The sequence below is a fragment of the Theropithecus gelada genome, chromosome 6, assembly GCF_003255815.1.
Source record: "Theropithecus gelada isolate Dixy chromosome 6, Tgel_1.0, whole genome shotgun sequence".
Taxonomy (NCBI): domain Eukaryota; kingdom Metazoa; phylum Chordata; class Mammalia; order Primates; family Cercopithecidae; genus Theropithecus; species Theropithecus gelada.
The window spans coordinates 68,913,157-68,923,004 of record NC_037673.1 but is presented as its reverse complement, the minus strand read 5'-3'; positions in this window follow the sequence as shown (position 1 = coordinate 68,923,004).

Genomic DNA, 9,848 nt, shown 5'->3' with positions numbered 1-9,848 from the left:
AATATCCAGAAAAATGATCTAACGAGACTTTTATTGTTTTCCTTTGTATGTGAATCCGCTTGCCGCTTGTGCCAACATCTCGATGGGGTTTTGACAGGGTTTTGCTCCTGAGCAGGGCACTGAATTAATTTCTGATCGCCGTTTCGACTCGGTTAGTTACCTCCTTCGGCCAGGGGCCTGGCGGTGTTTTCCAGGCGTCAGCCCTTGAAATGGCAGCGGGAGCGGGAGGCTCGGCCTCTCGGTGGCGCTGTGTCCGGGAGGGACGCAGGGGCCGCTCGCCGCTCGCCCGGGGCCCCGGCAGCTCTGGCGTCCGACGTCGTAGGGGCCGACGAGGCAGCGCTCACGCCCCAAACTGCCGTCGTGGAACGCTCCCGGGGCCCTCCATCCACGGGAATGGGACGCGGAAAGGGAGATAATTCTGCTTCTCTCTCTCCTCCAACCGCCCCTCCTAAAGCCCCAAGCACAAAGCCGAGAGCAGCCCGCCTTACCCTCGAAGACGGCCGCCGAGCTGCTGCGAGCGGGCCGTAGGCCACGGCGCCCCCCGCCTCCCGCCCCTCAGCCCTCTCCACTGTTTATTTTGTTGTCAGCGGACTTATCAAGATGTTAGTTTGCTGGAGGTTCTGACCTGCCCGGGCGCTTTGGCTGCTCGGCCCGGGCTTTCCCCTCTGTTTTTACACCTGCATAAACTCCACCGCACTCCCCTGTCTGATTTATAGCTCAATTAAAGGTTCAGTGTTCTCCAAGCCACCCGGGCTGCTCCCTTCCCCGCCTCCCGCCAGCTGCGGCGAGCGCAGGAATGCGCGGGGCCGGAGCCGGGGCCTGAGGCCGGGCCGGGGCTGAGGCGGTTCCGCGCCCAGCAACCCGCAGGAGCGGCTGCGCGAGTGACCGGCCTGCGCCTGGAGAAGGGCAGAGAAACCTCGGGCACACCACCCAGCAGCAGCGCGCAGAGGCCGCGTCCCCAGCCCAGAGTGATTTCCTTCCTGGGGTTTCGGCCTGAGTGGGACGAGGGCTGCCCGAACAGCACGCGAGGCCGGGACGGGAGGGTGCTGGGAGCTGCCACGTGGCGCGGCCCGACGCGAAGGCCAGGGGTCCGGCCGCTACGCCGCGTCTCCGCACGATTTTCCGGGTGAGGAAGGGGCGGCCGCGGGGCCCGGCGGGGCGGAGAGGCTCCAGGCTGGGGCGGGAGGCCGTGCCCGCTCGGTCACGGCCCTTCCTTCCCGCCCGCCTCGCTCGGCGAAGGCCGGAGACGGCGGCCTGGAGACGCTGGCCGGGGTATGGCTGCTTCCAGCTACCGGGCTCCGGCTGTGGGCGGGAGGCGCGGGGGGTCAAAGACCGCCCAGCCCGGGATTCGGCCAGAGCCCAGACCTGGCGCGGGCTTCGGCTCCAACTTCCTTCTTTGCGGCCTTTTCTTTACGCAGAGAATAAGCGGCAACCCAGCCAAGATTGGCAGCATTGAGCATCTTCCTAACCCAACTCTGTCTTCTTTCCATCTATCAATCCACCTTTCTAATTAGACTAATTAGGAGCGCTCTGGAGTGTCGCTAGGCCCAGGGACTGAACCGCTTAGGGGTTGTGAAAAGACGCCTGAATGGCCTCGCTGGGGGCCGGGCGGGGGCCTTTGCGACCCATTCAGCACAGAGTAACAGTGGCTACATTTATCCCCGGCCATTGAAAAGAGGCTCGATTAAAACGTTTGGGAACTAATGCCACCCTGCATCCCCTCTCTAATTAGAGGAGCCCAGAGCGAAGGCGAGAGCGCCCGGGACTCCGCAGACACTAGTTCTGTGCGCTACTGCTTTCCGCCCTTTCAGCACAGCCGATTTCCTTCCCCGAGACAAAAGTCCGCCACCTCCCCACCTGTTGCCCGGCCCTTGCTTTCCCACCCATCCCGAGCCCCTTCGCTCTCATCCCAAGCTGAAGGCCCCGCCAACTGCGTTACAACGCACAGCCCAGACGTTGGGGGCAGCGGAGTGGAAAAAAGGCGCCTAGTTCCCTCCTTCTGTCTTGGAAAGCATCACTTTGCATTCGGTAGGCTACATATTTTCCTCTCCATCTGTCTTCTGTATTTCTCACATACTTACCACCTCCTCCCTCTCCCCCTCCTTACTTTTAGCAACATGGAATTTCCAAGTAAAGCATTTGGGAATGAGAGGAAAGTGGGTCGGATGCCATCCTGAAGTCACTATCTTGGGCAAACATGCTGTAGGAGTTCCTCGCTTGCGTCAATAATTTGTATTTTTTGTTACCAGTTTTTTCTTTTCTTTTCTTTTCTTTTTTTAAGAAATGTGTGTGGAGCACCTACTGTGTGATTAGACAGACAGATTCTTACTATACTCCTCAGTCTTCTTTCTTCCCTCTTAGTCCCTCTCCAAATCTGTTTTAACAAGTTAAACCTGACTTGGTTCACTTCCTTAGGCAAGCTGTTGATTCTGTCCCCATAGTTTATATGTAGATGTATTTTTTCCTTTGTCTTTTTCATGGCTCATTAGAAAGAACTGAAGACACAAGATAAAATAGGGAAGCAAAAGAGAAACGAGAAATAGTAGACATATTGCAACTACAGATTTTGTACGGGGAGGGCGTTGTTTATTCATTTTGTTGATGAGAAGTTATCTAATATTTTTACAAAAATTTGAAGCAAACTTTGCCCTAAAATAAAGGTGACCAAAAGGGGTTTGATTTGCTCTCTCTCTCTCTCTCTCTCTGTGTCTGTCTCTCTCTCTCTCCACCCTCCACCCCCTTAATCCTTCTTTTTGGAAAAGAGCCAGATGTACAAAGAAATATCATCAGGTCACTGTTCTTGATCTTGTTAATTTAGAAAATAGAACCTCAGCAAAAGATGCTATTAACTAAATGTCAACCCACAGCATGCAAAATTCCTTGGATCCAAACTTCAAAAACAGGAATGAAAGATGTCATGTGAGTGAAAGGAATCATGAAATTTTTCAAGGCCTAAACTGATCTTAATAGGGTTTTATTGCTTCCACACTCTGCTTCACAGTATTTTAATTTCACAGTTACAATATTCATGACATTGCACCATAAATATAACTAGTTTAGAAACTGGGAGGGGCAGAGAAGAGGAAAGAGATGAGAAAAGCAGTTCATTTGCATTGGAGAAAATGACAATTTGCAAGATGTAAAAATTCGTGGAAACTTTTGAGAGGAAAAACCAAAATCAATTCTGCCTGTGATGTTATCACCAAACCTCTTATTTTTTCATTTCAGTTGTTAGCTTAACTTTTAATTAAAGAATAACATAGATACAATAAAGTATCCAACTCCTAGTGTACATCTTGGTGAGTTGTCCATATAGATGCACCTGTGTAGCCACCACAGTTAGAGTATTTTAAACACCCCAGAAAACTCCTCTGTGCCTGTATCCAATAAATGTCATTCCACTTCCAACCACTGTTCTCATTTCTCTCACCACAGATTAGTTTTACCTGTTTTTGAACTTCATATAAATGGAATTATACAATATGTATGGAGTCTCTTGTTTGACTTTTTTTTTTACTTGTCAGAATGTTTGTGATATTCATCTGTTCAAACTCCTATTTATAGAATAATATAAATGATAAGTCAATTTAGATAGATAAAGAATGGGAAGCAAATGCTGAAAAGCTTTATCTTAACCTGAAATTTTAGGCCCCCTCCCCAAACCCCAACATTTCATTATCAACTAACAGAGGTAATTTTATGATTATAAGTAAATAAAATGAAATGATTTACACATAGTAACTGCTAGTTACATCATGTTCAAGATGCAGTTGCGGGTAAATGTAAGGGGAGCAGAAGCCACAAGCTGTTTTGTAATTGGATTCTATTTCCTACTTGCCATTTCATTCCCTAAAACTAGTAGTAAGCACTTTGGGCCTCTTCACAAAGAATGGCATGAACTTGAGGGGGAAAGCAAATTGTATCCTGTGTGTGCCACCTCTGCCGTGCAAGTACTTAATGCAACAGCCTCTCAAGGGCACTTTGAATTCTGTTTGAAGTAAAGTGATCATTTTGCAACTAACATAGCAGCAGTCTCTACTTTGTCTCATCTGTGGGTCACTATACAGACCAGTTAACTTTGAACAGAGCAAACCTGCAGAATTATGATTGTCCTGTTCACTACTAGCATCCCCAGAAATCCACCCACAAAAGCCAACCACAAAGCCAGAATTCACAGTAGAATTCATGCTGCGAGTGACCAACCAGAGGCAACCAGTGCAGCCCAACATTAGTCCTCCTTCCCTCAACAGAAACAGAAGTCAGCCAATAGGACTTTTTTTCCAGGAAGGATAATATTTTTAGACAAAGGCATGTTTATGACATGGGAGAAATTATAAGGGCAGGTGGAAGGGCCTGAAGTGAGTTTTTGGTCACTTATACTGGACATTGGTAAACGATGTGATGAACACATCTTTTTATAATTTTAAAGCTAAAAATCAATATAAGGCTTGAAGTTCATACCCAGGAAGACAATGTGAAGGCAAAAAGCCATCTCTATTGAATTATCATAAGACCAAATACATTGAATCAGCAATTTCCAAAAATAATTAGAACTACTGACCTATTAGAATAGCTAAAACAGTAGTAATACCAAATGTTAGCAAGGATGCAAAAATACTGGATCTCTCCTACATTACTGATGTGAACATAAAGTGGCACAGTTATTCTGGAAAATAGTTTGTCAGTTACTTACAAAATTAAATATGCACTTACCATTCAGCCCAGCCACTATGTCCTAGGGCATTAATCCCAGAGAAATGAAAATTTATGTTTGCAGAAAAACCTGTACATGAATGTTCATAGTAGCTTTATTTGTAACAATAAGAAGAATGAAAGAAAACAGACAACCCATATGTCCTTCAGTGGTGAAACTCTGGGATATTCATACAAAGGAATATTACTTAGGAATAAAAAGAAATAAACTGATGTGCACAACAAATAGAATCTCAAGGGCAATATGTTTGGCGAAAACAGTCCACCTCAAATTGTTACATACTGCATATTTCCATTTATTTAACATTCTCAAAATGACAAAACTGCATATATGAGAACAGATTGGTGGCCTCCACAGCACAGGGAAAGGGTGGGGGTCCGAATGTAAGAGGGGACCAGGAATGAGTTCTTTTGTAGTGATGGAAGAGTTCTGTATCTTGTTATGGTGCTTACTTGAATTACACATGGGATAAAACTGCATAGAACAGTACACACATGAATGCATGTAAAACTTGGCAAAAACTGAGTAAGGCCTATAGTGTACTTAACAGTGATATACAATGTCAATTTCTGAGCCAGACATGGTAGCTCATGCCTATAATCCCAGCACTTTTGGAGGCTGAGGCCGGCAGGTCGCTTGAGGCCAGGCGTTCAAGACCAGCCTGGTCAACATGGTGAAGCCCCTGTCTCTACTAAAACTACAAAAATTAGCCGGGGCATGGGCATCTGTAATCCCAGCTACTCAGGAGGCTGAGGCAGGAAAATCGCTTGAACCTGGGAGGGGAAGGTTGCAGTGAGCTGATATCGCGCCAGTGCACTCCAGCCTGAACAACAGAGGGAGACTCTGTCTCAAACAAAAACAAAAACAAAGACAAACAAAAAATACACACATATGCACACAAAAAACAGTGTTATACAATGCCAGTTTCCTAGTTTTGATATTGTACTGCAATTACATGTCACCACTAGAGAAAGCTGGGTGAAGGGTGTATGGAACTCTATTTTTGCAACTTCCTCTGAGTCTATAATTATTTTAAAAAATAGTTAAAAAAAAAGTAAAGGCTTCTTCAGTTTGTGTGTCATTAATAAAACTCCACTGATGGCAAGTGCTTTCATTGTCTTTTTCATAATGAATAAGGGTAATTATCTAGCTCTGTCCTTGCAACAGGTACTTTATAAACAACGTTTAAAAGACTGACATTTTTCAATTGCATTTTCTATCAATAAGCTCCATCATGAAAACTTTTTGAAATGTAAAAAAAAAAAAAAGCCGATTCATTTGAAAACCTTCATTCTTTGAAGGTAGATTTAATTTTGCAAATGGCCAAATGTCACTGAGTCAAATATGGTGAATAAAGCGGATGAACAAATTGAGTTTAAAAAAAACACTTTTTTTTTTTTTTCAAAACTAACATATCCTTGAAGATTTATCATCTTGTGTGTCTTGTAAACTGGTTACAAAAGGAGAGTTCTCAAGATGTCCTCAGGAATGGCAGTATCATTGGTATTGGTGTGCTCCCAGGGTGACTGCTTAGAAGAGAAGATTCCTGTAAGTTTGATGAAGGGTAAAAAAAAATGTATCGTTTTTTAGTCATGCTTTAAAGATGGTTCTTGAATATATATATGGCTTATTTTAGAAATAGTATATTAAACAAGGTATCAAATGTTTAAAAGATAGCATTTATTAATCTTTTTCTAAGACAAAGCAATATACATTATCTTAACTGTTTTATAATTTTGAACTATTGGAAGTGAATTTTTTTTTTTTTTTTTTGAGATAGTTTCACTCTTGTTTTCCAGGCCGGAGTGCAATGGCGTGATCTCAGCTTACTGCAACCTCCGCCTCTCTCCTGCCTCAGCCTCCTGAGTAGCTGGAATTACAGGCAGCTGTCACCACACCCGGCTAATTTTTTGTATTTTTAGTACAGATGGGGCTTCACTGTGTTGGCCAGGCTGGTCTCGAACGAACTCCTGACCTCGTGATCTGCCCGCCTCACCCTCCCAAAGTGCTGGTATTACAGGCGTGAGCCACTGTGCCTGGCCATGCAAGTGAAATTTTTAAAAACTCTATACATAATTGTAACTCCCTTTACCCTCTACCAAAGCATAAGGGTGACTCAATCAGTACTACCACTAATTAAGTAGCAAAAAGTCTCTAATGATGAAGAGCGTGTTCAGTCTTTGTGCTCAATGGGAATATGGCACAGGTTTAATACAGATCCCACCCATGAGATCTGGCCTGCCGATCTGTAAGTGGACCATGACATAAAACAATCTAAATTCCTACTGTAAACATTCCAAATCATGAGTGACTAGGTTTCAGACAAGTTTCAAGCCCTGATGCCAGCGTTTTAACCATGGTACTTGTTCCTTTCCTCGAATGTTTTATTGCTTTATTATTTTATTTCCACTAGGAATTGTGGAGTTATAAATATTATTAGTGGTTTACCACTTTTGCACATATGTATCCTATTATTTTTGGAGATTTATATGTGGAGAAAGAGACTGGCCTCTTTCATTGCACCCATTCATCTACCTGCTCACATAGATGGGCTCCTGTCTATTTAAAGAATTCAGAGGAGACCACACAGATTCTAAGAAACTTGAGCAGAAGAACTACATTGTGAGTAGCTGACAAAATGGTTTTATTATAGAAAAATCTCTAGTAATGATATTAAATTTTTGTTTAGTTTTGTTCATTTCTTCTTTTGCTTGAAAACAGTTTATTTTAAATACAAAGCAACTTATGATACATTACTTTGCTCTATAATATCCTTACATAAATTCTTAGAAAAATTGTGAATATTTTCATTTAAGAAGTCAATAAAATATATGAAAAATTAATAAAGAAAAACTACTTCTTACAAAATGCTATAAAAGGTGTCAAAACTTGGGCATTTATTATGAGATTCTTGGATCTGTATAACATTATAACCATAAAGTAGCATAAGGGTTGAAAAAAGTACAAATAAACTTCACATTAAATTACTTATATTGTAGGCTGGGCGTGTTGGCTCATGCCTGTAATCCCAGTGCTTTGGGAGCCTGAGGCAGGAGGATTGCTTGAGGTCAGGAGTTTGAGACCACCCTGGGCAATACAGCAAGACCCCCATCTCTTAAAAAAAAAAACCAAAACTTTAATTCTAACAAAAACAAATGATCAAGGGGAACCAAAGACCCAGATTTAATCATCTATTCATTCTTTCTTTTATGGTGAGCACCTACTATGTGCCAGGCACAGTGTGATGTGTTGTGAATACAAAAAAATTAGACATCTGGTTGGAGGTAGCGAGATATGTATAGTCACTGAAATACAACAATACCTGATGTGTTGTCATAGAAATATGAACTGACAGGATTGACAGAGAAAAATATCTGGGAGGGATAAAGAAAGCTTCCCAGAGGAGGTAATATTTGAAATGACCTTTGAAGAAGGAACAGAAATTAAACTTGCAAATAGAATGTATAAAAAATAGCAGCATAATTCTCACATCCAGTCATTCACCAAGTATAGTTAATTCTTCCTCTGCAAAAACTCACCTTGTCTCCCTTCTCCACTCCCACTGTTATCATCAGAGACTGAGCACCTATTACTCTATTCCTGTACCATTGAAATACCTTTTTCTGTCTGGTTTCCTTACCCCCTGTCTTCCCATTGCCCAATATATGCAGCAGATTAAAACTTTCCAAAAACATCTTTATCGTGCTACACTTCTGCTTAAGAAGTGAAAGTGGTTCTCTATTGATTACATGATGAAGTCTTAGATTCATCTTATGTTCAAGACCTTTTACAACTGGGCCAAACTTACTATCCCAGCCAACACCACAATTTTCCTGCAATTTGTACTATTGATGTTATAGTCCATATCTGTAAGACCTTTTCCTCCTTACTCTGGTCTTCATAAGACCCTACTGAGACTTTTTCCTTCTTCGTGAATACTATTACCCCATAAAAGCTACCACTACATAGGTAACGTGTATGGAGTACTTCAGGCTAGGTTATATGTTAAGTATGTGACATAAATTAGCTCATTTAATTCTCACAGCCATCCCACAAGGTTTTTTTAAGAGGGAAACACTGGGCCAGGCATGGTGGTGCACACCTGTAATCCCAGCACTTTGGGAGGCCAAAGTGAGAAGATCCCATGGGCTCATGAGTTTAAGACCAGCCTGGGCAATACAGTGAGACCCCATCTCTACAAAAAATTGGCTAAGTGTGTAGGTGCAAGCCTGTAGTCCCAGCTACTTGGGAGGCTGAGGCAGAAGGATGGCTTGAGCTGAGGAGAAGATTGAGGCTGCAGTGAGCTATGATCACTCCATTGCACTCCAGCATGGGTGACAGAGTGAGACCCTGTCTCCAAAAAAAACAAAAACAAAAACACAAAAACAAGACAAAACAAAAAAGAAGGAATCACTGAAGCATGAGGCGGTTAAGCAGCTTGCCATTGTCATATATCTGTAAGTGGATGAGCTAGAATTCAAATCCAGGTAGCTGGATTCTTGAGCCTGGATGCTATTCCTCTTACTTGCCCTCAGTGAAGGACTTGTTTCCCCAATCCCTAGCAATTTTTTTATGTGGACCGCTTGCCTGGTATTAATTCTGTGTGAGCGTTTGTGAAGTGCCAATCTTTATTCAGTCCACTATTAAGTTTCCACTATATTTCAAGCTACTTAAAAGTAAGCCCATGCCTTGTAATTCTTTGCATTTCCATAATTCCATGTACATAATTAGCACTGAATAAATATTTTGACTGATTAATAAATTGATTTACCAGGTGAATGATGTGGATAAAATAATTTGGAGTCCATTGGCTTTGTCTACTTATCCAAAAGCAAAACAGTAAAGAAAAGAAATTGCTCTAACTGTAAATGTTGGCCTAATGGATCTACACTGTCCAACTAGAACAGTAGGGTTGTAGTAATTCATCCTTTCAGATACCTGGCATTCACACTGCTATGTTGGATGACTGCTGATTGGTCTGACCAAAAGTTATACACTAGTATAGATGTACAGTCATGGGTTGCTTAACAATGAGGTTGTGAGAAATTTGTTGTGTGAATGTAATAGGGTGTACTTACAGAAATGTAGATGGTATAGTCTACTATGCATCTAGACTATATGGTATAGCCTACTT